The 26,535-nt window shown below is 43.6% G+C and overlaps 1 non-coding gene across 1 annotated transcript; it reads left to right on the top strand.

Annotated features, from left to right (window-relative positions):
* The first annotated feature begins 1,907 nt into the window (after positions 1 to 1,907).
* LOC116268735 lies at positions 1,908 to 2,042 on the top strand. Its single transcript, XR_004175903.1, has one exon. It is a non-coding gene; the product is annotated as a small nucleolar RNA SNORA70 (small nucleolar RNA).
* The last annotated feature ends 24,493 nt before the right edge of the window (positions 2,043 to 26,535 follow it).

The raw sequence follows: 26,535 nt of genomic DNA, 5'->3' as shown, positions 1-26,535 counted from the left end.
TAATGGAGGTACAGGAATTGAGTAAATACAACCATTCCAAATGGGAGAAATTGGCCAAAACAAAGTGGTTACAGGCCCCATGCAAGTCCAAAATCCAGTGGGGCAGTCAAATCTTAAAGCTCCAAAATGACCTCCTTTGACTCCATGTCTCACATCCAGCTCACGCTGATGCAAGAGGTGGGTTCCCATGGTCTTGGGCAGCTCTGTGTCTGTGGCTTAGCAGAGTACAGCCTCCCTCCCAGCTGTTTTCACAGACTGGCATTGAGTGTTTGCAGATTTTTGAGGTACATGGCACAAGCTATCGGTGGATCTACCATCCTGGGGTCTGGAAGAGGGTGGCCCTCTTCTCACAGCTCCACTAGGCAGTGCCCCAGTAGGGACTCTGTGTGGGGGCTCCGACCCCACATCTCCCTTCTGCACTGCCCTAGCAGAGGTTCTCCATGAGAGCCCCACCACGTGGGCATCCAGGCATTTTTGTACATCCTCTGAAATCTAGGAGGAGGTTCCCAAACCTCAGTTCTTGACTTCTGTGCACTGGCAGGCTCAACACCACGTGGAAGCTGCCAAGGCTTGAGGCTTGCACCCTCTGAAGCCACAGCCTGAGCTCCACATTGGTGCCTTTCAGCCATGGTTGAAGTGGCTGGGACGCAAGGCACTAAGACCCTAGGCTGCACACAGCATAGGGACCCTAGGCCAGGCACATGAAACCACTTTTTCTGCTAGGCCTCTGGGGCTGTGATGGAATGGGCTGCGGTGAAAACCTCTGACATGCTCTGGATATATTTTCCCCATTGTCTTGGACATTAACATTCGGCTCCTCATTACTTATGCAAATTTCTGCAGCTGGCTTGAGTTTCTCCTCAGACAATAAGATTTTCTTTTCTTATTGCAGCATTGCAGCATTGTCAGGCTGTGAATTTTCCCAACTTTTATGCTGTGTTTCCCTTTTAAATCTGAATGCCTTTAACAACACCCAAATCCCCTCTTGAATGCTTTGCTGCTTAGAAATTTCTTCCCCCAGATACTCTAAATCATCACTCTCAAGTTCAAAGTTCCACAATCTCTAGGGCAGAGACAAAATGCCGTCAAGTCTCTTTGCTAAAACATAACAAAAGTCACCTTTGGTCCAGTTCCCAACAAGTTCCTCACCTCCATCTGAGGCCACCTCAGCCTGGATCTTATTGTTCATATCACTATCAGCATTTTTGTCAAAACCATTCAACAAGTCTCTAGGAAGTTCTAAACTTTCCCACATTTTCCTGTCTTCTTCTGAGCCCTCTAAACTGTCCCATCCTCTGCCTGTTATCCAGGTCTAAAGTCATTTTCACATTTTCGAGTATCTTTTCAGCAACACCCCACTCTACTGGTACTAGTTTACTGTATTAGTCTGTTTTCACACTGCTGATAAAGACATACCCGAGAATGGGCAATTTACAAAGGGAAGGGGTTTAATGGAGAACTCACAGTTCTACATGACTGGGGATGCCTCACAATCATGGTGAAAGGCAAGGAGGAGCAAGTCACATCTTACATGGATGGCCAGAGAGCTTGTGCAGGTAAACTCCTATTTTATCAGATCTCGTGAGACTTATTCACTATCATGAGAACAGCATGGGAAAGATCCCACCCCCAAGATTCAATTACCTTCCACTGGGTTCTTCCCACAATGCATGGGGATTGTGGGAGCTACAAGATGAGATTTGGGAGGGGATACAGGACCAAACCATATCAGATTTTATTTTCAAACACATTTTCTTAAAAACAAATACAAGATGCTTTTTAAAGAAATTATTTACACATATTCCAATTGGCATATATATTTTGTTACCATAAAAGGTAATATACACATATGGTTGTATACGAAGAAGAAACAGATAGTAGGCTACAAATGTAAAAATGATAAAGGGCTGCAGCTAATTGAGCTAATGGAGTTCCTTTCCTCATGGGGGCCCAGTGTGCAATAGCTGCAGACAGCAGCTTCCTTGGTAGTGTATGCAGCCTGTTTCTTGTATGGGTTGCTCCAAGGGACCTTGGAGACAGGTCTTTCAGATGGATGTTCATGTCTCTGACCTTGCACTACTCTCAGTGCAGGCTCCAAATAGGTATTCGAGGTGCCTTTGGAAAGCCCCAGGGTGCCGTGGCCAAGTCATCATGCCCATCCGCACCAAACTGCGGAACAAGGAGCATGCGACTGAGGCCCTATGCAGGGCCAAGTTCAAGTTCCCTGGCCACCAGAATATCCACTTCCCAAAGAAGTGGGACTTTACCAAGTTCAATGTGGATGAATTTGAAGACATGATGGCTGAGAAGCAGCTTATCTCAGATAGCTGTGGGGTCAAGTACACCCCCAATCCTGATCCTCTGGACAAATGGTAGGCTCTGCACTGATGATGGCTTCTACTGTGCTGCCCTCTCCTAATGCCCACCAATAAATCCTACTTCCTATCCACCTTAAAAACAAATGATAAAGGGTAGTCACCTCTTGGGAATGAGAATAGGGCTGGTGTGGAAGTGAGTTTTTACTTCTCACTGGACATATTCCATGTTTGAAAACCTGTTCTAAAGTGGGTATCATTTTTATAACAATTAAATTTCAAAAAATATTTCACTGTGTGCCTAATCTGTGCAAGGGGAGAATGCAGAGGAGGGAGGCATTAGAACCACATGCAAGGAACACCAGAGTCCCAGTGTGTTTGACTGCAGAAAGCCATTACTTATCATATTTGGCTAATAAATACTGTATGAAGATTACTTGTGATTTGTAATCTCTTAATTACAGATACACACAAAAGACCAGTCATGAATCACCCCAAATTGGAAGCAAGCAAGGTGTCCTTCAGTGTGTGAATGGATAAGCAACTATGGTGCATTTAGATAACAGAATATTACTCAGTGCTAAAAAGAAATGAGCTATCAGCCATGAAAAGATGTGGAGGGTATTACAGCCATATTACTCAATGAAAGAAGCCAGTCAGCAATGGCTGCAGATATACAATTCCAACTATATGACATTCTGGAAAAGGCAAAACCACGGAGACAGTAAAAAGATCAGTGGTTGCCAAAGGCTGGGGAAGGGGTGAAAGAGTAGGATGAATCGGTGGAGAACAGGGGGATTTTAGCCCAATGGAGCTAGTTCTGTATGAAACTGTAATGATGGATATAGGACTTTATGCATTTATCAAAATCCATAGAACTGTACAATACAAAGAGTGAATTTTAATGTATACGACGGATTCAATTAATAATAATGTATCCATATTGGTTTGTCAATTGTAACAAATGTAATACATTAACGCAAGATGGTAACAGCCTAACTGTTGGGCAGAGAGAAGATGCATGGGAGCTCTCTGGACTTTCTGCTCAGTTTTTCTGCAAACCTAAAGCTGCCCCCAAAAACTAAAACCCAAATTAAGAACAAAGTTAACGCTGTTTAAACACAATAATAATAAAAGGCTACTAATAACATACTAATGTAGAAAACTAGTATTTCAAAACCAAGTCAGGACTATGATGCTGTCATCCATGTTTCTTTGTTTGTTGTTTTCAAGGTTAGGCGATGCTTTCCTTCGCTGTCCAGTTTGCAGAGCCGTCTTGGAGCTGGTGCGGGTCCTCCCTCGGTCGTCCTGGCTCTTGGGAAGGAACCAGGCGGGCTGCGGACCTGGCGTGCCCTCGTGCGCCCTCAAGTCCTTGGAAAGCGCAGACCTCGTGCGCTCTCCAGCGCCCTGCCAGGGTGCAAGGGCAGGACAGGTACATCCCGCGTGCTGCGGTGGCGATCAGCGCGGACACGGAGCCCGGCTCCACCCGTCCGCCCAGCCCCGGGGTTCTGCCAGAGCGCCGGGCGCAGAGCAAGCGGGTCCGAGCTCCAGCACCTTCGGCAGCTCCCGGCCCCGGGATACGAACGGCGGCCGTGGCTCACTGGGTGCAGGAGCAGTCGTCCAGGACACTAGAAGAGAAGCCTAGAGCAGGGCGACTTTGTTTCCCCACCTCCTCTGGCCGGCTCAGGCTCTTAAACCCGCCGTGTAACAGACGCAGGTACCCGCTCAGGACGCTCAGTCAGTGGTGCAGGAAGCCCGGGTCGCGGTGCACCGTGTTTAAAAATAAACACCCACTTCCCTCGGGGCCATTGGTATTTATTCTATTTAAATTACACAGATTGTTTCCATTCCTTGGCGTCTGAAGTATTAAGGCTGAAGTCTGCTTTCCCAGCTATTTGCATGTATTTGTTTAGGGACGGAGTCGCTCTGCAACACGGGCTGCTCCTATGGCAACTGCTGCAAAACAAGATCAGGCTTCACCAGGGTCGGGGGAGGAAACCTCCCAAGAAAGCCAGGCACTGGAGTCACGGGTGTGGATGTCCTTTTAGGGCCTAGGAAAGGAGGGTCTGATGAGAAGGCATTGAAGAAAAGCCAGTATGACGACGATGCTTTCATGGTGAAGTTTTGTGCATTTTCTACTGAATATTTTTTAAATTATGCCCTTCTTTTTGAGTTAGAAGGAAATATTGGCATTCAGAGTTAATGCTTCTTAAAAACAGTTATGTGGAAGGGAAAGTATTCCACCTTAGCTCATTTGCATACAGTTGCATGATCCTTGATCTTTGTTTATATATATATGTGTCCAATGAATATACTGTAGGATGTGTATGTAATTATTGTATCATATGTATAGCATAGAATATAATTATATAACTTTTCTTTTGAAACTTGTGCTTCAGAGAAGACACTTTTTGGGAAACTCCTGCACACTTTATACACTGAAGTTCTTTTTTTTGAGACAGAGTCTCACTCTGTTGCCCAGTTTTAAGTTCTCTCTTTTGAGAGGCAGTAAGTGATGATTAGGGAGAATGAATGGACCTCAGAGACCGAAATGAACTTGTAAGTGATTCTCTTTGGAATCTGAATGGGCCTGAGAGTCAGACTTTATCTTGGGAAAAAGTCTGTCAGGTGTGGTCACATTCGTCAGTCTCTTTTTCTGAGATAATGAGATTCCAGGGAGGGCATAGAAAGCATTTAGCTTTCCTTTGGTAAGCTTCCTTGGTCAGATAAGGACATTCGAGAAATAGTCCCTGCCCTTGGGGTTTGGGGAGGCACAAGACGAGATTAGAGGGACCTTCATTCTGAGGCTTATTTCTGAGGCCGCTCAGCTTTCAATAAGCCCTCAGGGTGCTCAGGTGCCATATTTTGAGGCATGATTTTCTATACCCCCAACATCATCAAACCACCTCATTTAAGCTTCAGGTGATAGCCCATGGTTCCTTTCTAGGTTTTCTTTTCTTTTGTTTTGTTTTGAGACTGAGTCTGGCTATGTCCCCAAGGCCGGAGTGCAGTGGTGCAATCTCAGCTCACTGCAACCTCCACCTCCTGGGTTTAAGAGATTCTCCTGCCTCAGCCTCCCCCGTAACTGGAATTACAGGCACATGCCGTGACGTCCAGCTCATTTTTGTATTTTTAGTAGAGACAGGGTTTTGCCATGTTGGCCAGGCTGGTCTCAAGATATCCACTCACTTCAGCCTCCCAAAATGTTGGGATTACAGGCGTGAGTCACCTCGCTTGGCCTATGTTAAGTTCTTATATTAAATATAGAGTTGACATTTAGGATTCCTCTGGATCCAGCCTAAAAAGCAAGTCTTTATTTCCTTCTAAAGAAAAGGCTTATAACCCTATCAGACCCAATGCTCACCATTTTTCTCTTTTTTTGGAGACAGGGTCTTGCTATGTTGCCCAGGCTAGACTGCAGTGACTATTCAATACTGGTACCATCAGACCGCACTGCTTGAACTCCTGAACTCAAGGGATCCTCCTACTTCCCCTATAGCAACAGGCATGCACCAATCATCTTTTCTTTCTTTTCTTTTTTTTTTTTTTGAGGAGGAGTCTCACACTGTCACCTGTCACACTGCACCTAGAGTGCAATGGCACTATCTTGGCTCACTACAACCTCTGCCTCTCAGGTTCAAGTGATTCTCCTGCCTCAGCCTCCCAAGTAGCTGGGATTACAGGCACCCGCCACCATGCTCGGCTAATTTTTTGTACTTTTAGTAGGGACCAGGTTTCACTATGTTGGCCAGGCTGATCTCGAACTCCTGACCTTGTGATCCACCAACCTTGGCCTCCTAAAGTGCTGTGATTACAGGCGTGAGCCACGGAGCCTGGCCCATGATCACTTTTTATAAACAAAATTTTCAGTACTACCTACTATGCTTAATTTTTTAAAAATAGTTTTTATTTTTAAGAACAGTTTTAAGTTCACAGCAAAATTGAGTAGAAGGTAGGGACAAAGATTTCCCATACACATAGCTTCCCTTACACATATCTTCCCCTATTTATCAACATCTCCCACCAGAGTGGTACATTGTTGCAATTGATGATGCTACATTGACACATCATTATCACCCAAAATCTGTGATTTACTTATGGTTCACTCTTGTACATACGATGGGTATGACCAATGTCTACTGACATGTATCCACCATTATAGTATCATACTGAGTAGTTTCACTGACCTAAAAACCCTCTGAGATCCATCTCTTCATTCCTTCCTCCCCACCAACCCCTGGCAAACACTGTTCTTTTCACTGTCTCCATAGTTTTACCTTTTCCAGACTGTCATATAGTTGGAATCATACAGTATGGAGCCTTTGCCGATTGGCCTCTTTCACTTAATAATATACATTGTATGTTTCCTTTCTGCCTTTTCATGGCTTGAGAGCTCATATCTTTTGAGCACTAAAAATTTTCCATTGTCTGGATGTACCATAGTTTTTTCACACATTCACTTACTGAAGGACATCTTGGTCATGTCCACGTTTGGGCAATTATGAATAAAGCTTCTATAAGCATTCACGTGCAGGTTTTTATGTGGACATAAGTTTTCAACTCATCTGGGTAAATACAAGAGCTATGATTGCTGGATCATATGACAAGAGTATGATTAGGTTTACATTAATAAGAAGCCTCCAAACTGTCTTCCAAATTGTCTGTATCATTTTGCATTTCCACCAACACTGTGGAAGAATTCCAGTTGCTCCACATCCTCACCAGCATTTGGTGTTGTGGTGTTCAAGATTTTGGCTATTCTAATACGTGTGTTGTAATGTCTCATTGCTGTTTTCATTTGCATTTCCCTGATGATATATGATGTGGAGCATCTTTTCATGTATTTGCCATATAACAAATATCCTTAACACCTCTTTAACAATCCTGAAATGCAATTCTTAGCTAATATCATTTACCTACAATATAATTGTTAAAATAGTCAATACAATGCTCTAAGAAATAAAGGACTAAAAGGAAAGTGATTAATAATGACATAATACAGGGACCCCACAAGAGAAGACATGATGAAGTAGACAGATGATTGCCCTTAAATGTAATAGGATCACCATGGAAGTACCTCGTATTGGCAAGTAAAATATCCCAAATCAGCAATGAGATTCTCTGAAATGGCAAACAGCTCTTAGTAAAGCAAGCAAAACAAAGTATAATCTTCCCTCTTTTCACATTGTAGTTGCATTTGTGGAAATTTACTGTATATTAAAATTACACAAAACACATTTCGTGTTTATATATAAAATGGAGTTGAACTCTAGATGCAGATAATTATACATAGGGTGCTTAGTTTGTTTTTCTTACACAAACATCTGTTGGGATATTCAGAATTTGACAGAACTGTCTCATGCCAACAGTGCCACTCCAATATTGTGAAAAAAAATCCTACTTTAAAAACCACTGTTCTAAAAGATGGAACTTGGTTGAGTGTGGTGGCTCATGCTTGTAATCTCAACACTTTGGGATGCTGAGATGGGAGGATTGCTTGATTGAGCCCAGGAGTTCAAGAGCAGCCTGAGCAACATAGCAAGACCCAGTCTCCACCAAAAATTTTGTAAATTAGCTGGGCATAGGGCATGCGCCTGTACTCCCAGGAGGCTGAGGTGTTATTTACTGGTAGAGGGTCTTGACTGCAAGTTGTCTGGGTTAAAGGCATTTTTGAACAAAGAAGTGGACAAAATGCACAGCAAAGCAAGGACAGAATGAAACAAAGAAAGCTGAGATTTATTGAAAGTAAAGGTACACTTCACAGTGGGAAGCAGTTGGAGCAGCAGCTCAAGAGCCCAGATGCAGACTCTTCTTGGGTTCAAATACCCCCTATAGGTTTCCCATTGGCCACTAGGTGTTCACCTCATGTAAATAGAGTAGTGGCTCACAATCAGTGTGATTGGTTATGGACAGCAACCAATCAGAGGCTGAAGTTACAAAGGTCACACTGGTATGCACACATCGGATTGGTCTCGGACAGCAACCAATCAGAGGCTGAAGTGAAGTTACAAAGGTCACACTCGTATGCACACATCGGATTGGTCTCGGACAGCAACCAATCAGACTCTAAAGTGAAATTACAAAGTTGCACTTCTATGCAAACCAAGACTTGGCTGGCAATCAGCCTCATTGGTTGCAGACAGCAACCAATCAGAGGCTGAAGTTACAAAGTTACACTCCTATACAAAGGTCTGATTGGTTGCAATCAGAGGTACTTTCAATTTCCCATCTGCCTGAGCAGAAAAGATAGGGGTTTGCAAAGGGAGTAGCCGCTGATCCTTGTCACTCAGGTGTGGATAGTTAGGGTTCTCCTTTCCAGGACCTATTCTCCTACCTCAGGAAGACTGATTGAGCTAAAGAGCGAGGCTGCTTTGAGCCATGATCACCCCACTGCACTCAAGCCTGGGTGACAGAGCAAGACCCTGTCTAGGAAAAAAAGAAAGAAAGAAAGAAAAGAAAAAGAAAAAGAAAAAGATGTAACTCTTTCTCCAACAGGAACATTATGAATTTTATTCACTGACTTGAGATTTGAGTCCAAGAAGGAAGGTGAAATTGCTGAAAAACCAGACACACTTAAAAGTTAAAAGCTGAGCCAGGCACGGTGGCTCACACCCGTAATCCCAGCATGTTGGGAGGCCAAAGTAGGTGGATCACGTGAGGTCAGGAGTTCAAGACCAGCCTGGCCAACATGGTGAAAACCCATCTCTACTAAAAATACAAAAATTAGCCGGTCATGGTGGCAGGTGCCTATAATCCCAACTACTCAGAAGGCTGAGAATCGCTTGAACCCGAGAGGTGGAGGTTGCGGTGAGCTGAGATCACACCATTTCACTCCAGCCTGGGTGACAAGAATGAAACTCTGTCTAAAAAAAGAAAAAAGAAAAAAAGAAAAGTCTAAAGCTGGTGAACTAATCCCAATGAGAAGCTTGGCACTGAAATGATGAGTTTATTCACAGAGAAAAAGAGCAAAGTCTCCAAAAGCTTTTCTAGGCATTTTGTAACTGAGCTGGTCCCAAGCACAGGTGCAGGAGTTCCTAGCTCAGCCACGGGCAATAACACTGCAGGAAATGCATGGCCAGGGATGAGCTGAATGAAATGGGGGGGAATGGGATCCAGTATCCCGTCTCTTCATCTCCAAACAGCTGCCTGCCTGTAGAAACCATTTCAAGCTAGCTTGAGCACAGCGTCCCCTCTGCAGGGCTGCACGCCATTTGCTCGTCCAGCAATCCCGTAACTCATAGGCAGATGCTGTGTGCCGTATACCAAATAGCAAAGTGGAGCTGTGCAGGGTAGGAAAACTGGATTGAGAGGAAAGAGATGAGGCAATCATTCTTGGCTGCACAGCAGAATCTCTTGGGAAGACTTGCTGGGCCCATTCCTATGGTATTCTTTTTTTCTTGATAAATGTTAGCAATTTTATTAGTCTTATGTCCTTGTTTTTGTGTACTCTCTGTCCCCAGGGAGATTATTTTTGAGAATTACCCCTAAATTTTCATTGTTTTTTCCCTTCAAATTCAGTGCTTATGAGACACATTATGAAATGGAGAAGCGACTCCACATTTGTTTAATACATTACTTCCTCCACTTAACCTCTTGCTTATTGGAGCTAAAAGCAGACTCTGTAGTCCTTATCTCCTAGTCGCTCTAATCCGCACTCTCCTAACCGGGAATTTACCATCATAGTTTCAATGCAATGGCAGTTTCATTTTCTTTTTCCATCCTAATCCGGTGGTTAGCTTAACTTGCTCTACAGTGAAATATACCCATGGTATTCTGACTTAATTGACTGAGTGCATGACCCTGGCATCAATAATTTTTAAAAGCTGATAAGGTGATTCTAATGTGCAGTTGGGGTGCAGAATACCAATCTGGCAGCTGGAAACAAAAAAGAGTGAACATTTTCCCATTTGGTGCTTCCTCAAAGTAATTAAATACATATAAATGCTGGGGAAAAAGAAGGCTAAGTCCGAAGCTATAAACTAGTTATATGATGTTGAGCTGGTTATCTAAGACTCAGTGTCGTCTTTAAAAGGAGGGAAATTATAGCACCAGCCATATACAGGTGTGAAGATTAAATGAGTTAATATGTGTAAATCACTTAGCATGCTGCTTGGCAGTGCCCAATAGACAGGCCCAAGGCACAGTGGTTCATGCATGTAGTCCCAGCGCTTTGGGAGGCTGAGGCAGTAGGTTCGTTTGAGCCCAGGAGGTTGAGGCTGCAGTGAGCCATGATCGTGCCACTGCATTCCAGCCTGGGAGACAGAGACTGAATCTCAAAAAAAAAAAAAAAAGGGGGGGTGGGTGCTGGGCACAGTGGTTCATGCCTGTAATCCCAGCATTTTGGGAGGCCGAGGTGTGCGGATCACTGAGGTCAAGAGTTCAAGACCAGCCCAACCAACATTGCAAAACCTACTAAAAATACAAAAATTAGGCCAGGTGCTGTGGCTCATGCCTGTAATCCCAGCACTTTGGGAGGCCAAGGCGGGTGGATCACAAGGTCAGGAGATCAAGATCATCCTTGCCAACATGGTGAAACCCGTCTCTACTAAAAATACAAAAATTAGCCGTGCGTGGCTGTGCGCACCTGTAGTCCCAGCTACTCAGGACGCTGAGGCAGAAGAATTGCTTGAACCTGGGAGGCAGAGGCTGCAGTGAGCCGAGATCGTGCCACTGCACTCCAGCCTGGGTGACAGAGTGAGACTCTGTCTAAAAAAAAAAAAAAAAAAAATAGCTGGGCTTGGTGGTGCACACCTGTAATCCCAGCTACAAGGGAGGCTGAGGCAGGAGAATTGCTTGAACTCAGGAGGTAGAGGTTGCAGTGAGCCAAGATTACACCACTGCATTCCAGTCTAGGAGAGAGAGCAAGACTCCTTCTCAAAAACAAACAAACAAGAAAAGAAGTGCCCCAAAATGACTGCTGTTTCATCATTATCCTCATTGTCATTTTGGAGAATAAAAACATTAGAGGTTTATATACAACATATTTGCCACCATAAATAAGTGCAGATTGTGAAATTCAAAGCAAAAAATTTTTAAAAATCATTTTATATTTGCTAAGAGCTTTTCCTTTGAACAGAGACTGGGGGAGGCAGTTTCATAGATTTCAATGTTCATAACTGGATCCGTCCCCAGTCTTTTTTTGGCATTCTCAGCCTCGAACCGCGTCCTGTTAATCTTCCTCCACAAAAGCCCGTACTAGCTTTTATTTATGTTCTCTCAGAATATCCCACATCTGTAATTTGTGTTGATTTATGCTCTATAAATACTAATTCCAGACTTGTGTAGCCAGCACTTTCTGGCCCCAAGTGCTCCACAAAATGGACTCAGATTGTCTTCTTGTATAATGCACAGTCTACCGGGTTGGTGAAAGGTGATAAAATGATCTGCGGAGCTCAGATGGAAAGAACCGCCTGGGAGAGCCAGGCTCCTAATCACTTAAATCCTTTCCAAACATGGGGAGGGGGTGGTGCGAGGGAGAATGAGAGCAGACAAAGCTGGCTGTCATTGTTATGATTAGGCTTTTGCTCTAAGCCTCCAGAGAGTTGTGAGCTGGGGTAAATGATGTGAAGGATTCATTTGGCCTGGATAGAGACAGGCTCAAGGGGCTGCACCAGTAAAAGTGGGATGAACAGCATCTTAGACTCCCTTTCCTCTAAGCCCACTGCAAGCCACAGCCTCCCAAGCAGCCCAATGTGATAAGACAAATCCAAGGAAAAAAGAAGGAATACGCTTCCTCCTGAGAGCTAGATCGTCATGTCTCTAATCCCCCCAAACTGTTTTCTGTCAGGAATCTTATTTGTAAGCAACAGAATCCAACTCCAATGACTTTGGAAGGAAGAAATTTAGCAGAAGGCTATTCAGGAGCTCTGGCTCGTGCTGAGCTGATGGGAGAAGCAGGCTGAGAGTCAAAGTTTTAGTGGGAGGCAGGAGCACAGGTCAATCAGTGAGGACACCAGTGCATCGGACATGACCACAGTGCTCACCCATGGCTGATGCTGGCACGAGATAGTGGTTGCTGCTGCGGGCATCGCTACCTCTGCACTTGGGAACTTGCCAGTGCCCCCCCATCTGCCACCACCCACCTATCCATGGTTTCTCCACCACCCTGCTGCCTGGGGTGCAGCAACCCCCAAACAGATGCAGCTTTGGGCCAGCCTTATGGAAAAGAAAGCAAATTCCCCAAATGTCTGAATCACAAACACAGAGACTTCACCCCCGTGACAGTGGAAATAAATGCCCTGGCCTCTGACCCCTACAGATCCATGTTCCTGCCCTTAAACCGTGCAGTGAGAGGAGGGCTGGGCTGCTGAACAGGTGGAGAGAAGAATGTGGTGTGTCCCCTAGGGGTTGGTGCTGGGGCTCATATTGTCTCCAGGGTTTCGTGCCTTTCTATGTGGTTGAGGGCAACATTTCCCAGAAGTATGTGGATACCTGGGATTTTAAGAGGGTATCATGGCAACTGTTTCCCTCTCTAGTTTTAGAGGTGATGGTGACAAATATCTCTTATCTGAGAGCCTTTGAGTACGCACCAACTAATCATGTGGGGCAATTGGTGGGGATCAGGTTCAAAGACGGGTGACACAGTCACTCTATTGAGTTAGCACCAGCTGAGCACAACAGGCCACCATGTTGTCTCTGATGACCATGCAGCATGGCAAGCTGCTTGTTGTCATCCCACATCCATTTTCCCCTTCTTCCTTGGCAAATGGCAAGCCAGCTAAAAATTGTGTTTCCCAGTCTCCTCCTCCTCCTCCTCCTCCTTCTCCTCCTCCCTCCTCCCTCCTTCCCCTCCACTCTACCTCGCCTCCCCCTTTGCTTCCCCCTCCCCCCTCCTCTTTCCCCTCATTCTCTTTCTCCCCCTCCTTTTCCTTCTCCTTCTCCTTCTTCTGACAGAGTCTCGCTTTGTTACCCAGGCTGGAGTGCAGTGGTGCGATCATGGCTCACTGCAGCCTCAACCTCCTGGGCTTAAATGATCCCTCCACGTCAGCCTCCCAAGCAGCTGAGACTATATGCACACACCACCACGCCTGGCTAATTGTTAGATTTTTTCGTAGATATATGGTTTTTGCTATGTTGCCCAATGTGGTCTTGAACTCCTGTTCTCAAGTGATCCTCCTACCTCAGGCGTCCAAAGTGCTGTGATTACAGGTATGAGCCATCGTACTCTGCCTACCCTCAGCCTTTTTTACAGCTAGGTGTGGCCATGCAGCTAAGTTTGCATCAGTGAATTGTGAGAGGAAATGATGCATGACATTTTGATTTCCACCGGGCGCAGTGGCTCACGCCTGTAATCCCAACACTTGGGGAGGCTAAATCTGGCGGGTGGATCACTTGAGCTCAGAACTTCAAGACCAGTCTGTCCAACATGGTGAAAACCTGTCTCTACCAAAAATACAATTTTGCCTGCAATTCCAGCTACTGGGGAGGCTGAGGCAGGAGATTCACTTGAACCTGGGAGGTGGAGGTTGCAGTGAGCCGAAATCGCTCCACTGCACTCCAGTCTGGGCAACAGACTGAGACAGAGGGAGACTCCATCCTAAAAAAAGAAAAAAAAAATTTCTTTTTTGGTCTTACTCCCTTAAAACACTCCCCCAAATTTGACCTTTACTTCCCCCCAAATTGTTACAGATTTTCATTTGTTCCCTTTCTTTTTTTTTTTTTTTTTTTGAGACGGAGTCTCGCTCTGTCGCCCAGGCTGGAGTGCAGTGGCGGGATATCAGCTCACTGCAAGCTCCGCCTCCCGGGTTCACGCCATTCTCCTGCCTCAGCCTCCCGAGTAGCTGGGACTACAGACGCCCGCCACCTCGCCCGGCTAGTTTTTTTTTGTATTTCTTAATAGAGACGGGGTTTCACCGTGTTAGCCAGGATGGTCTCGATCTCCTGACCTCGTGATCCGCCCGTCTCGGCCTCCCAAAGTGCTGGGATTACAGGCTTGAGCCACCGCGCCCGGCCTGTTCCCTTTCTTAAATCAGAAAATGGCTATATGTGCTGCTTGGCTTTGATCATGTAGATTAATTCATAGCCCTAGGTCAATTTTTTTTTTCCTCCAGATGGAGTCTTGCTCTGTCACCCAGGCTAGAATGCAGTGGTTCAATCTCAGCTCACTGCAACCTCCACCTCCTGTGTTCAAGAGATTCTCCTGCCTCAGCTTCCCAAGTAGCTGGGATTATAGGCACGCGCTACCACGGCCGGCTAATTTTTGTATTTTTAGTAGAGACGGGGTTTCGCCACATTGGCCAGGCTGGTCTCCAACTCCTGACCTCAAGTGATCTGCCTGCCTCAGCCTTCCAAAGTGCTGGGATTAAATGCATGAGCCACCATGCCCAGCCCAGGAGCTCTTAATCAGGGTTTTATGAATACTCAAGGAATTTGGGGATATAAGCCACGTGAGTTCATGAACTTAAATTGGGGAAAAAATGTCTTCATTTCAACTTAACTTTAACTGAAATTGAGTGTATTTTTCAATTATGAATACAGGAAAGTAACCACAGTATTAAGAGTACAGGTAACTTTGTGACCAACAGAAAGATATTTTTATTTCACATTTCAGTTGAAGATATCTCAAAATATTATTTGTGCTCTTCACTAGTTTGAAATTGTGACACTAGACAATTTGACCCTACTAGATCTTTCTATTTAATGTATTAATAAAGAAGCAAATGTATTGGTAATTCACACATTTGCTTTATATGCATTGTGATGAATATATTTCAATATAATTGGTATCTTTTATAATCCTATGCATTTTATTTTACATCTTTGAAATAATTATTCTGAGGCTAGGCATGATGGCTCTCGCCTGTAATCCAACCACTATGGGAGGCTGAGATGGGAGGATCACTTGAGGCCAGGAGTTTGAGACCAGCCTGGTCAACATAGCAAAATCTCATCTCTATTAAATAATAATAATAATGATAAAAAGAAAAAAATTATTCTGAGATAGAGTCCATAAGCTTCACCAGACTGTCAAAGGGGACCTTGTCACAAAAAACTTAAGAAGCAACATGGTTTCTTTATTCTAGTCGTTCTGTCTTAGGGGATAGCAGAGCAACTGGCTCTCAGAATACATGTGGAACAGATCTCACCCTCAATGAAACCACTCACCTAGAGACTTTAAATAAGAGAGAAATCAACTTTATGATCTTTAAGCCATGCATTTTCCGGTCTTTTGTTACAGCAGCTTAAAAAATACTCTAACCATACATATAGTTTTAAGTTATTTTATTCTCTTTTTCTTTTTTTTTCTTTCTTTTGAGACGGAGTCTCGCTCTGTCGCCCAGGCTGGAGTGCAGTGGCACGATCTTGGCTCACTGCAAGCTCCGCCTCCCAGGTTCACGCCATTCTCCTGCCTCAGCCTCCCGAGCAGCTGGGACTACACGCGCCCGCCACCGCTCCCGGCTAATTTTTTGTATTTTTAGTAGAGACGGGGTTTCACTGTGTTAGCCAGGATGGTCTCGATCTCCTAACCTCGCGACCGCCTGTCTCGGCCTCCCAAAGTGCTGGGATTACAGGCTTGAGCCACCGCGCCCGGCTATTCTCTTTTTCTTGTTTTAAAATTTATATCAACATCATTCATTAAAGGTAACAAGTATAAAGATGTCAAAATCCAACAACTTGTTGAGGATTATTAAAATGATAATAATTATGCAAATTTATTTCAAGGAGATATTTGCAGTTTGTATGTTGTATTCATCTCAGCAAAAGTATTATGTAGCACAGCAAAATACTTCTTGTACTTTAAAAGGTATTGAGAGAAAATATGGTGCCTATTAAATCTAATTTGATTTCTTATTTATCAAAAGTAAACATTAACACCTGAAATATGTTGTTTGCACAGAAATACCTATATTTGGAAGCTTGAAATATTTCCTCTGAATTGATAACTTAGAAACCAAACATGGAAATTATAGTAAGTCAATTTCATGTTTAACGTGCTAAATGCAATCTGTTTATACAGTAGTATGCAATTTTAAATTTTAAACCAGATTTTAATATATGTTTGATCCTAAGGTTAAATATTATATATACTCTTCTTGAATTAATTTATTTATAAATCATGCTTTTGTGACTTAATTAATTAATTATTCTGGATGGAGTCTCACTCTGTTAGCTGGAGTGCAGTGGTGCCATCTCGGCTCACTGCAACTTCCACTTCCCAGGTTCAAGTGATCATGCCTCAGCCTCCTGAGTAGCTGGGATTACAGGCGTGTGCCACCATGCCTGGCTAATTTTTGTATTTTTAGTAGAGATAGGGTTTTGCCATGTTGGCCAGGCTGGTATTGAACTCCCGACCTCAAATGATCCACCTGTCTCAGCCTCCCAAAGTGCTGGGATTACAGGTGTGAGCCACGGTGCCCAGCCTGATTTAAATGAATAGTATGTATCAGTTGTTACACGGGAAAAAACCTAAATGTTTCTATGTATTTTAAATATTCCTACAGATTATATAAAAATGAACTCATATGCTAATTGAAAATACACTTTATACTTGAAATTACTTTATATTGTATGCCTTGCAAAGTTGATAGAATTATTTTTGAAGTTATCTTTTTGCTTCCCTCAGCTATGCTATAAAGGGGCTTTGAGGATCAAATACAGAGCTCGAGAGTAGTGAAAGCACCACCAAGTTGAGAGGGGGAAGACCTTGTATGCAGGATAGGATTAACTTTGCCCACACAGGGGCCTGGCCTTTGCCCTCAGCTCCTGGGAGATAATCTCTAAACCGCTGAAATATCCTGCCTGATAAGAATGTTCACCTGAGGACTTTGGAACAAGCCCATAACCTATCCTAACAATGCAATCGATAACGCAGGCTTTGGGCCACACGGCTCCAGCTCAGCCTCTAGAGGGGCTGCAAACTAACCATGTCGATGTGACAGAACCCCAGTAAAAACTGTGGACACCAAGGCTCAGGTGAGCGTCCCTGGGTGGCAATTCATATATATCCTAACACATCACTGCTAAGTTAGTTCTCCACTGGGAAAGAACAACTGGAAGCTTTGCACTTGGAGCTTTCCTGGACTCTTCCCCACATGTCTCTTCCCTCAGTTTATTTATTTATTTAGAGACAGAGTTTCACTCTTGTTGCCCAGGCTGGAGTGCAGTGGCGCAATCTTGGCTCACTGTAACCTCTGCCTCCCAGGTTCAAGCAATTCTCCTGCCTCAGCCTCCCAAGTAGCTAGAATTACAAGCAAGTGCCACCACCAGCACATCTGGCTAATTTTTTTGTATGTTGGTAGAGATGAAGTGTCACCATGTTGGCCAGGCTGGTCTCGAACTCCTGACCTCAGGTGATCTGCCCGCCTTGGCCTCCCAAAGTGCTGGGATTACAGGCGTGAGCCACCACGCCCGGCCCCCTCAGCTGATTTAAATTTGCATTCTTTCACTGTGATAAGCCACAACTGTGAGTATAACAACTTTCAGTGAGTTCTGTGAGTCCTTCTAACAAATTATCAAATCTGTGGGTGGTCTTGAGGATCCCTGACCCTGCAGTTAGTGTCTGAAGTGAAAGTGGTCTTGGGGCCTCCAGAACTTCACACCTGGCTTCTAGTCCTGACTGCCCCTAACTCTAGTTATCAACAAATCTCCATTTGCCTCCAAGCCACAATGTCTGCTGGTTCTCTACCAAACTCCCAACTTTCTCTGCTTTCCTTTGTGACATTGCCTATGTTCCCTAACTCCAGGGGAAGAGGAGCAGGTGGGAGACAGGGAGAAGCCATCCTACTTCTGGCTCCAGTGGCAGCAGTACCAGTGACTGTATACAACAGGGGGCCCGAGAAACATCTGAGGCTCCAGTGGAGACACAGGGTTGGCTTCTGTTCCCCAGCAGTGGGGACATCTCCAGACATTCAGCAGCTCCAGCTCGGGGACTGCTGCAGCTTCTGACCTCTGGGTAATACCCCTCTTCTCTCTCTTGCTCTTCTAGCATACCCTACACCTTTGTCAACATCCCCTGAATTAATTCTCTTTCTGCTTTCAGTTTTCCTGAAAGGACAAGAAGGGAATACAGATTTCCCATCTGTATAAGGGGAATAATAATTATTATCTCTGTTCTCTTTATCATTCAGAACTGTTGTGAGCATCCACTATTAATGGTTGCTTTAAGGTTAATAAAGAATCACCTAATTTCACACTATTAGGATCATGCAAATAGAGGCATTCTCATCACAAAACAAGTATCAAGTAGGGAGGGAATTTCTCTGGAACGTGGAACAAAAACAGAAAATATATTTTAAAATGTTCTTACTGTATTATGATGCATTTAAGCCTTGTAGTCAAATCCCAGCTTTACAATTTATTGTCTGTGTGGCCGTAGGCAAGTTGCTTAAGTTCTCTGTGTTTTATTTCCTCATCTGTAAAATGAAAGTAACCATGGACCTACCTCACTGGACTTCTGTGGGGATTAAATACAATAATTCATACATGACTGAAAGGTTGTATAAGCTATATTCATGGACCATGATAAGAAACCACCACTATTTTCGCCTGTAATCCCAGCACTTTGGGAGGCCGAGACGGGCGGATCACAAGGTCAGGAGATCGAGACCACGGTGAAACCCCGTCTCTACTAAAAATACAAAAAACTAGCCAGGCGAGGTGGCGGCGCCTGTAGTCCCAGCTACTCGGGAGGCTGAGGCAGGAGAACGGCGGGAACCCGGGAGGCGGAGCTTGCAGTGAGCCGAGATGGTGCCACTGCACTCCAGCCTGGGCGACAGAGCGAGACTCCGTCTCAAAAAAAAAGAAAAAGAAAAAGAAAAAGAAAAAAGAAACCACCACTATTTTGTTTCTCATTGTTTATTTAAAATTTTTTCAGCAGGAGAAAGTCTTTTCCTGCTCCTAAATGTAAAATCAGGTGGTTCTCTAATGCTTCTGACCATCCTTAGGTAATAAAAGTTTCTACAACCACATTAAGTTGCAAAACACACTCTCATTTTTAGATTTAGAATGTCACATCCCACGTAATAATAAAAGCTTCCAGTTTTATGGAAAGTTCCCCCTAGCTGGGGTCTTTTGCTAAGGAGCCAGGTTTAGGAGGTATGATTCTCTTCTAGTCACCTTACCCCTGCAATCCCAATTTGATAACCACAGTTTCTCATCAATTGAAGTGGGTTAGGTTGGGTTAGGATAGAAAAGGTTAGGGTGTGGTCAGAAACCTTCTCCTTAAGTGACACTCTTGTAGGCTATGTTCTCACTTTCTGGGTTTGGCAAATGTTTGAAGGTGACTTTTTCATCCTGGTGCTTCAGATTCCACCGTGACCTTCTACTATGCTTCCCATGTTGAGGGCAATGTATTTGCTCCTGGTTGCTTTCCTCTTGCTGTGTGTGTGTATGTCTGTGTGTGTCTGTGTGTGTCTGTGTGTGTGTAGCTATCCGCTATGCATAGAATCTCTGTCGAAGACCCCTGTTCTTCCAGGCGTCTCTTGACCAGAGTTTAAACAGGCTCCAAGCCATCCTCCTCTCCCTCATGGTCCACATGTGAATTTTTTGTCATGACATACTTTGGGAGTGCAAGCTGACCTCAGTGCTGAAGCAACTCTCCTTCACCCTGTTAATGTCTTTTCTAGACTGCCCTTCTCTCTTGCCCTCTAGATTCTCTGGATGCAAGTCAGACTGCAGTCTACTGTGCTTCCACCTTGCAGGGGACACAAACCAAGCTCTAGTTGGTCCTAGTGAGGTCTCTCTTGACCCGACATGAAGAGGAGGCGTCCCTACCGGTCCCCTTTGGTGCACGTGACAAAGGACCCATACAGCACCTCTTTCCAGACACAGTTCCTTCCATTTGTTTCCCTCAATTTCAACTTTTTAATATATAGCCATGTATCACTTAATGATGGGGATACTTCTGAGAAATGTGTTGTTACGTGATCTCATCATTGTGCGAACATCATAGAGTGCACGCACACAAACATAGATGGTCTAGCCTACGACACACCTAGGCCACGTGGGACAGCCTATTGCTCCCAGGCTACGAACCTGCACAGCATGCGATTGCACTGAAAACTGTAAGCGATTGCCATAGTCTTAGTATTTGTATATCTAAGTATATCTGAACATTAAAAAAGGTATAGTACAACTATGATATTATAATATTTTGGGACCATCAACGTATGCACAGTATATCATTGACTGAAATGTCATTATTCACTGCAGGACTGTATTTCTTTTTTGTTTTTGTTTGTTTGAGATGGAGTCTCGCTCTGTTGCCCAGGCTGGAGTGCAATGGCATGATCTTGGCTCACTGCAGTCTCTGCTGCCCAGGTGCAAGCTGTTCTCCTGCCTCATCCTCCTGAGTAGCTGGGACTACAGGCATGCACCACCAAGCCTGGCTAATTTTTGTATTTTTAGTAGAGACAGGGTTTCACCATGTTGGCCAGGCTAGTCTTGAACTCCTGACCTCAGGTGATCCACCTCCCTCAGCCTCCCAAAATGCTGGAATTACAGACATGAGCCACTGTGTCCAGGCCAGGACTGTATTTGACTTAGTGGAAGTAGTCCAAAATTGCGTAACTAGTTTTTGACTAAATCCTACTTTATAAGCCCTCTGGGGTGGTCTGTGTGAAAACTCACTTTGGTATTTAGTATCTATTATCTATTATCCTCATACCTGAGCCAAACTGGGAAAGAAGGAGCCTCATTTTTACATCTTTTATATGTGAAGAGCACTTAGAACAGTGCTCAATAAATATTAGCCATTGTTAACTATTGTGAACAGAAAACAGAACATGTGGGTAGTTTGAAATAAGCAAGTGGAACCAAAACAAAAGGATCACCCATTATCCTTCTTTCACAAAGAGCTTTAATGAATTTGATATTGTGGGATATCTTTTCTAGCTTATTTTCAGAGTAGAAGAGATTTTCATCTATTTGGAATGGATTAGCTGCCATTCAGCTTAAGCAGAGCAGTAGACTTGTGACCTCTTATTTTCAGGTTCATGATGCTTTGCAACTCAGCCACAGAAAGCAAAGATATGGGTGGCAAGGCTGGGCACAATAGCTCACGCTTGTAATCCCAGCACTTTGTGAGGTCGAGGCAAGTGGATCGCTTAAGGCCAGGAGTTCGAGACCAGCCTGAGCAACGTAGAGAGACCCCCCCCCCCATCTCTACAAAACAAACAAAAACAAAACAAAACAAAAACCAGCCAGGTGTGGTGGTTCCTCCCAGCTACTCCAGAGCCTGAGGTGGGAGGATTGCTTGAGCCCAGGAAATAGAGGCTGCAGTGAGCTGTGATTGTGCCACTGCACTCCAGCCTGGGTGACAGAGTGAGATACTGTCTCAAAAAAAAAAAAAAAGATATGGATGGCAGCAATTTTGCCCCACGTGGGGCTGCAGTGAGTGTATAGGGCCATGGTGTTTCTTGGGAAGGAGAATGCGGAAATGTTAATATTCAACCCATTTGGAAATACAGCAACTAACATTTCCTTCCACAGGTGTAGTAGGGAAACTGAGTGGTGCTGTCCACATGCTTGGAACCATTCCTCCAAGCCTGACTTTTTACAGCAAAAGGCTTATTTCATTTTACTTTACTTTTTGAGACAGTTTCACTCTGTCGCCCAGGCTGGAATGCAGTGGTGCAATCTCAGCTAACTGCAACCTCTGCCTCCCAGGCTCAATTGATCCTTCTGCCTCAGCCTCCTGAGTAGCTGGGACTACAGGCATGCACCACCATGCCTGGCTAACTTTTGTATTTTCAGTAGGGATGTGGTTTTGTCATATTGGCCAGACTAGTTTCGAACTCCTAACCTCAAGTGATCCACCCATCTCGGTCTCCCAAAGTGCTGGGATTACAAGTGTGAGCCATAGTGCCTGGCCGGCTTATTGCTTTTTAAACCTGAAATATTTTCATGGACTGGGAGAGACATAATTTTTTTTGTTGTTATATAAATTCAGTCTCTTTCTTTGCACTTTCTTTTCTATCGAAAGTTGAAAAGTTTGATGGATTTGGAATAGGGAATGTAGTTCTGATTGGACCGGTCAATTCCCAGCTCTTAAAAGCCTGGACTGATACTCACGGATTTCTTGCAGCCTCACTTTCTTATTCCATAAAGTGGGATCACAGTACCTAACTGCCCTGACAACTCACAGAACTGTTTTTGTTTTGTATTTTGTTTTTAGAGACAGGGCCTTGCTTTGTCACGCATGCTGGAGTGCAGTGTTGTGATCATAGCTCAATGCAGCCTTGACCTCCTGGACTAAAGGGATCCTTCCACCTCAGCCTCCTGGTTAGCTGGGACTACAGGTTCTGCCACCACACCCAGCTAATTGTTTAATTTTTTGTAGAGATGGGGTCTTCCTATGCTGCCCTTGCTGGTCTCAAACTCCTGGCCTCAAGCAATCCTGGCACCTTGGCCCCCAAAGTGCTAGGATTACAAGCATGCCCCACCGTTCACACCCTCACAGAACTGTTTTAAGGATCTGATCAGCAAACGGGTGTTAAAATTGCAATAATATTATTTCTTTATCATGAAAGCACTTAATAAGTATATCATATAACCAGTTTTCCTATTGAGTTTGTGTTTGGATCTGCTAAAAATACATTTTACACTGAGCAGGCTGAAAGAGAAAGCAAAACCCCAGAGAGCTCGGTGTTTTCTGACTAATAAAATAATCGACATAATCATATAATGATCAATTGCTGAACACAAGCCTGGCAAGTTCATTTATGTCAGCAAATTCCAATTTTTTTCAATCGACATATTTTGTAGAATGAAAAATTAATTCAATGTTTTATAACAGTGTGATCACACATTTGTAACTGAAAGTCACATTTCTAGGAGGTTGAATGAGAGCTAAGTTTTTATTTTTATTTATTTATTTTTTGAGACAGCATCTCACTCTGTCCCCTAGGCTGGAGTGCAGTGGCACAATATCAGCTCACTGCGATCTCTGCATCATGGGCTCAAGTGATTCTCATGCCTCAGCCTCCCAAGTAGCTGGGATTACTGTAGTATGCCACCACACCCAGCTAAATTTTGTAATTTTTTTAGTAGAGATGGGGTTTCATCATATTGGCCAGGCTGGTCTCGAACTCCTGGCCTCAAGTGATCCACCTGCCTTGGCCTCCCAAAGTGCTGGGATTACAGGCATTACATCCACCATTCCCAGCCGAGAGCTAAGTTTTTAATAGCTGAGCATCCTCTGAATTATTTTGAGAGGTTATTTCCTCTCAATAAACACAACAAGTCATAGATCCTGCAGAGATTTAAACTGAAATAAGATGGCTGTGCAAGGAGACAACAGGACCACGGAGACTGAGATAAAATGATAGGAATATTGAAATATGCAAGTAAATAACTACACTGAGATTAATTAAAGGTAGATATTTTACTGTGGAGGAAGAGATTACAAATATAAAAGGCTGAGAAAAACCCTGATGTGTGGGATTGAAACTGATGATATCAGCGTGAACTTATATTTACATAGAAAAAGATACACAAAGATGGAAATATTTATATAGAGTATGTGTATGTGTGTGTCTTCCATCTCTGTTCATGAGGGGTCTCAGAAGCAATGACCCTACTGTAGCAACGAGTGTATTCTTCATTAGGCCAGGTGCGGTGGCTCATGCCTGTAATTCCAGCATTTTGGGAGGCCGAGGCAGGTGGATCATTTGAGGTCAGGAGTTTGAGACCAGCCTGGCCAACCCAACATGGCGAAACCCCGTCTCTATTAAAAATTTTTTTAAAAATTAGCCAGGAGTGGTGGCACACCCCTGTAATCCCAGCTACTGGGGAGACACAGGCAGGAGAATAGCTTGAACCCAAGAGACGGAGGTTGTAGTGAACCAAGATTGTGCCACTGCACTCCAGCCTGGGTGACAGAGTGAGACTCCACCTCAAAAAAAAAAAAAAAAAAATTATTCTTCACTAAAAGACCCAGGACTCCTTAGAGAACTGGCAAATTCCTGGGCCAGGACAAGGGAAAGACAGAATGAGCTTGAAACAGTTTGTTGCACAAGAATGTAAGAAAATGCTAAAAAAAAAAAATGGGAACATGTCAAAAGGACATAGGAAGCAGCTTGAAGAAACTCCCTTGGCCAAATCTAGGTTAATCTAAGTGTCATCTCCTCCCCCCCGCCAAAAAAAATGATAGAAATGGATTACATTTCCTCAAATAAAATAGGAAGCCATGAGTCCATACTGACATACATACATAGGAAAGCAAATTTCATAGGCATTTGCTTACATAGGAATTACATAGGAAAGCATCTCTTTGTAGTAGAATGTCAACTACAGAAGGAATTATGGAAATAGAAAAATCATCATTTAAGGCTGGGCACGGTGGCTCACATCTCTAATCCCAGCATTTTGGTAGGCTGAGGCAGGTGGATCACCTGAAGTCAGGAGTTTGAGACCAGCCTGGCCAACATGGTGAAACCCCGTCTCTACTAAAAATACAAAAACTAACTGGGCTTGGTGGCAGATGCCTGTAATCCCAGCTACTCTGGAGTCTGAGACAGGAGAATCACTTGGACCCGGGAGGTGGAGGTTGCAGTGAGCCGAGATTGTGCCATTGCACTCCAGCCTGGACGACAAAGTGAGACTCTGTCTCAAAAACAAACAAACAAACAAATAAACAAACAAAAGTTAAAGTCATTGTTTAATGACTACCACAATGACGGTTGATTCAGACAGGAATGGGTAATGAATGGTCCAGCCTGTGTGCTGGTATTTGATAAGGTACAGATACTCCTCGACTTACTATGGGGTTATGACCTCACAAATCCATCGTAAGTTGAAAATATCATCGTGTTTTAGATACACAGTGCTTCTTCTGATTACAGAATTTAAATATTCTTGAAATTTTCCTTTTCTTAATATCAGTGGTTTTGTCACTAAGTCTGAAACTTAGCAGTTTAATCTTGTCCTATTTCCATTGAAATATGGTTAGTCTTAATACCTACTCAGAATCCCTGCAATGTAAGGTACAAATGAAGATTCTGAGGCTACCCAGATCTAGAAAGTCAAACCCTGAAATAAGGACCCCAGGAATCTACATTATTATGGAGTTCCTCAGGATTCTTACACACACTAAAAGTTAAGGGCTATTGTCGTATGGTTTCTATAATATTGAGCTTTGTGATTTTGTGAAGAAATGCCTTCAATAAAACCCTACAAAATTCCATCATGAAATCTTCATTTCAAATGTAATAATTTTCAATTGCTTAGAGTACTTATTCAAGCATTTTTTTAATGGACCCTTGCATAGCTAAGAATTTTTGTTTACATCACAAATGACAGATACCTTGGTTGACAATAAAATTCTTAGAGTGTAAACTTTTCCCCTCAAAATGTTGTAAATGTTGATCATTGACTTCTGGAATTTAGTATTTCAGATAAATTTGAGGACTACCTAATTTTTGTTTCAAGAGTTCTAGTTTTTGCTGGGTGTGATGACTATGTCTGTAATCCCAGGATTTTGAAAGGCTGAGGCAGGCGGATCACTTGAGGCCAGGGGTTTGAGACCAGCCTGGGTAACATGATGAAGCCCCTTCTCTAAAAAAATCACAAAAATTAGCCGGGCTTGTGGCACACACCTGCAGTACCAACTACTCCGGAGGCTGAGGCAGGAGGATCGCTTGGGCCTGGGAGGTTGAGGCTGCCGCGAGTTGTGACTGCGCCACTGCACTCTAGCCTGGGTGACAGAGTGGGACCTTATCTCAAAAAAAAAAAAGAAAAGAAAAGAAAAGAGAAAAGAAAAAAAGAAAAGAGAGTTCTAGTATTTTTACGCCTGGATAATTCTATAATCTTTTATCATTTTAATTCAAAACTTTGCCAAGACGTGCCATTAATCTTGCTTGCTCTCGCACTACGAATGTTTTTTGGGTACAGGCTATTGCCTTCCATTGCATCTTTGATTATTTGCCCCACAAGTACCCTGCCAGGTACCTTCAAGCCTCCTCCCCTTTCTACAAATTTCCTGAAGTATACCCCTGCTTCCTCTGCCTGGAAACTTCCTCCTCATTATTTTGTCACGGTTTAATAAAGCATACAAGTTTGTATTATTGAGAGCAAAGTAGAGGCTTATAATTTTTTGCAAATAATGTTTTTCTCTTCTGTGGTTTCATTAGTGGTAAAATATACATACAAAAAAACTTTTAAGAATATATAAGTAACATATAAGCAAAGTAGAGGGGTTATAATTTTTGGCAAATAATGTTTTTCTCTTCTGTGCTTTTATAAATGGTAAAATGTATTATATACACAAAATAACTTTTAACAA

Source organism: Papio anubis, chromosome 8 (assembly GCF_008728515.1).
Source record: "Papio anubis isolate 15944 chromosome 8, Panubis1.0, whole genome shotgun sequence".
NCBI classification, from domain to species: Eukaryota; Metazoa; Chordata; class Mammalia; order Primates; family Cercopithecidae; genus Papio; species Papio anubis.
This window is presented reverse-complemented; position numbering and strand designations above follow the sequence as displayed.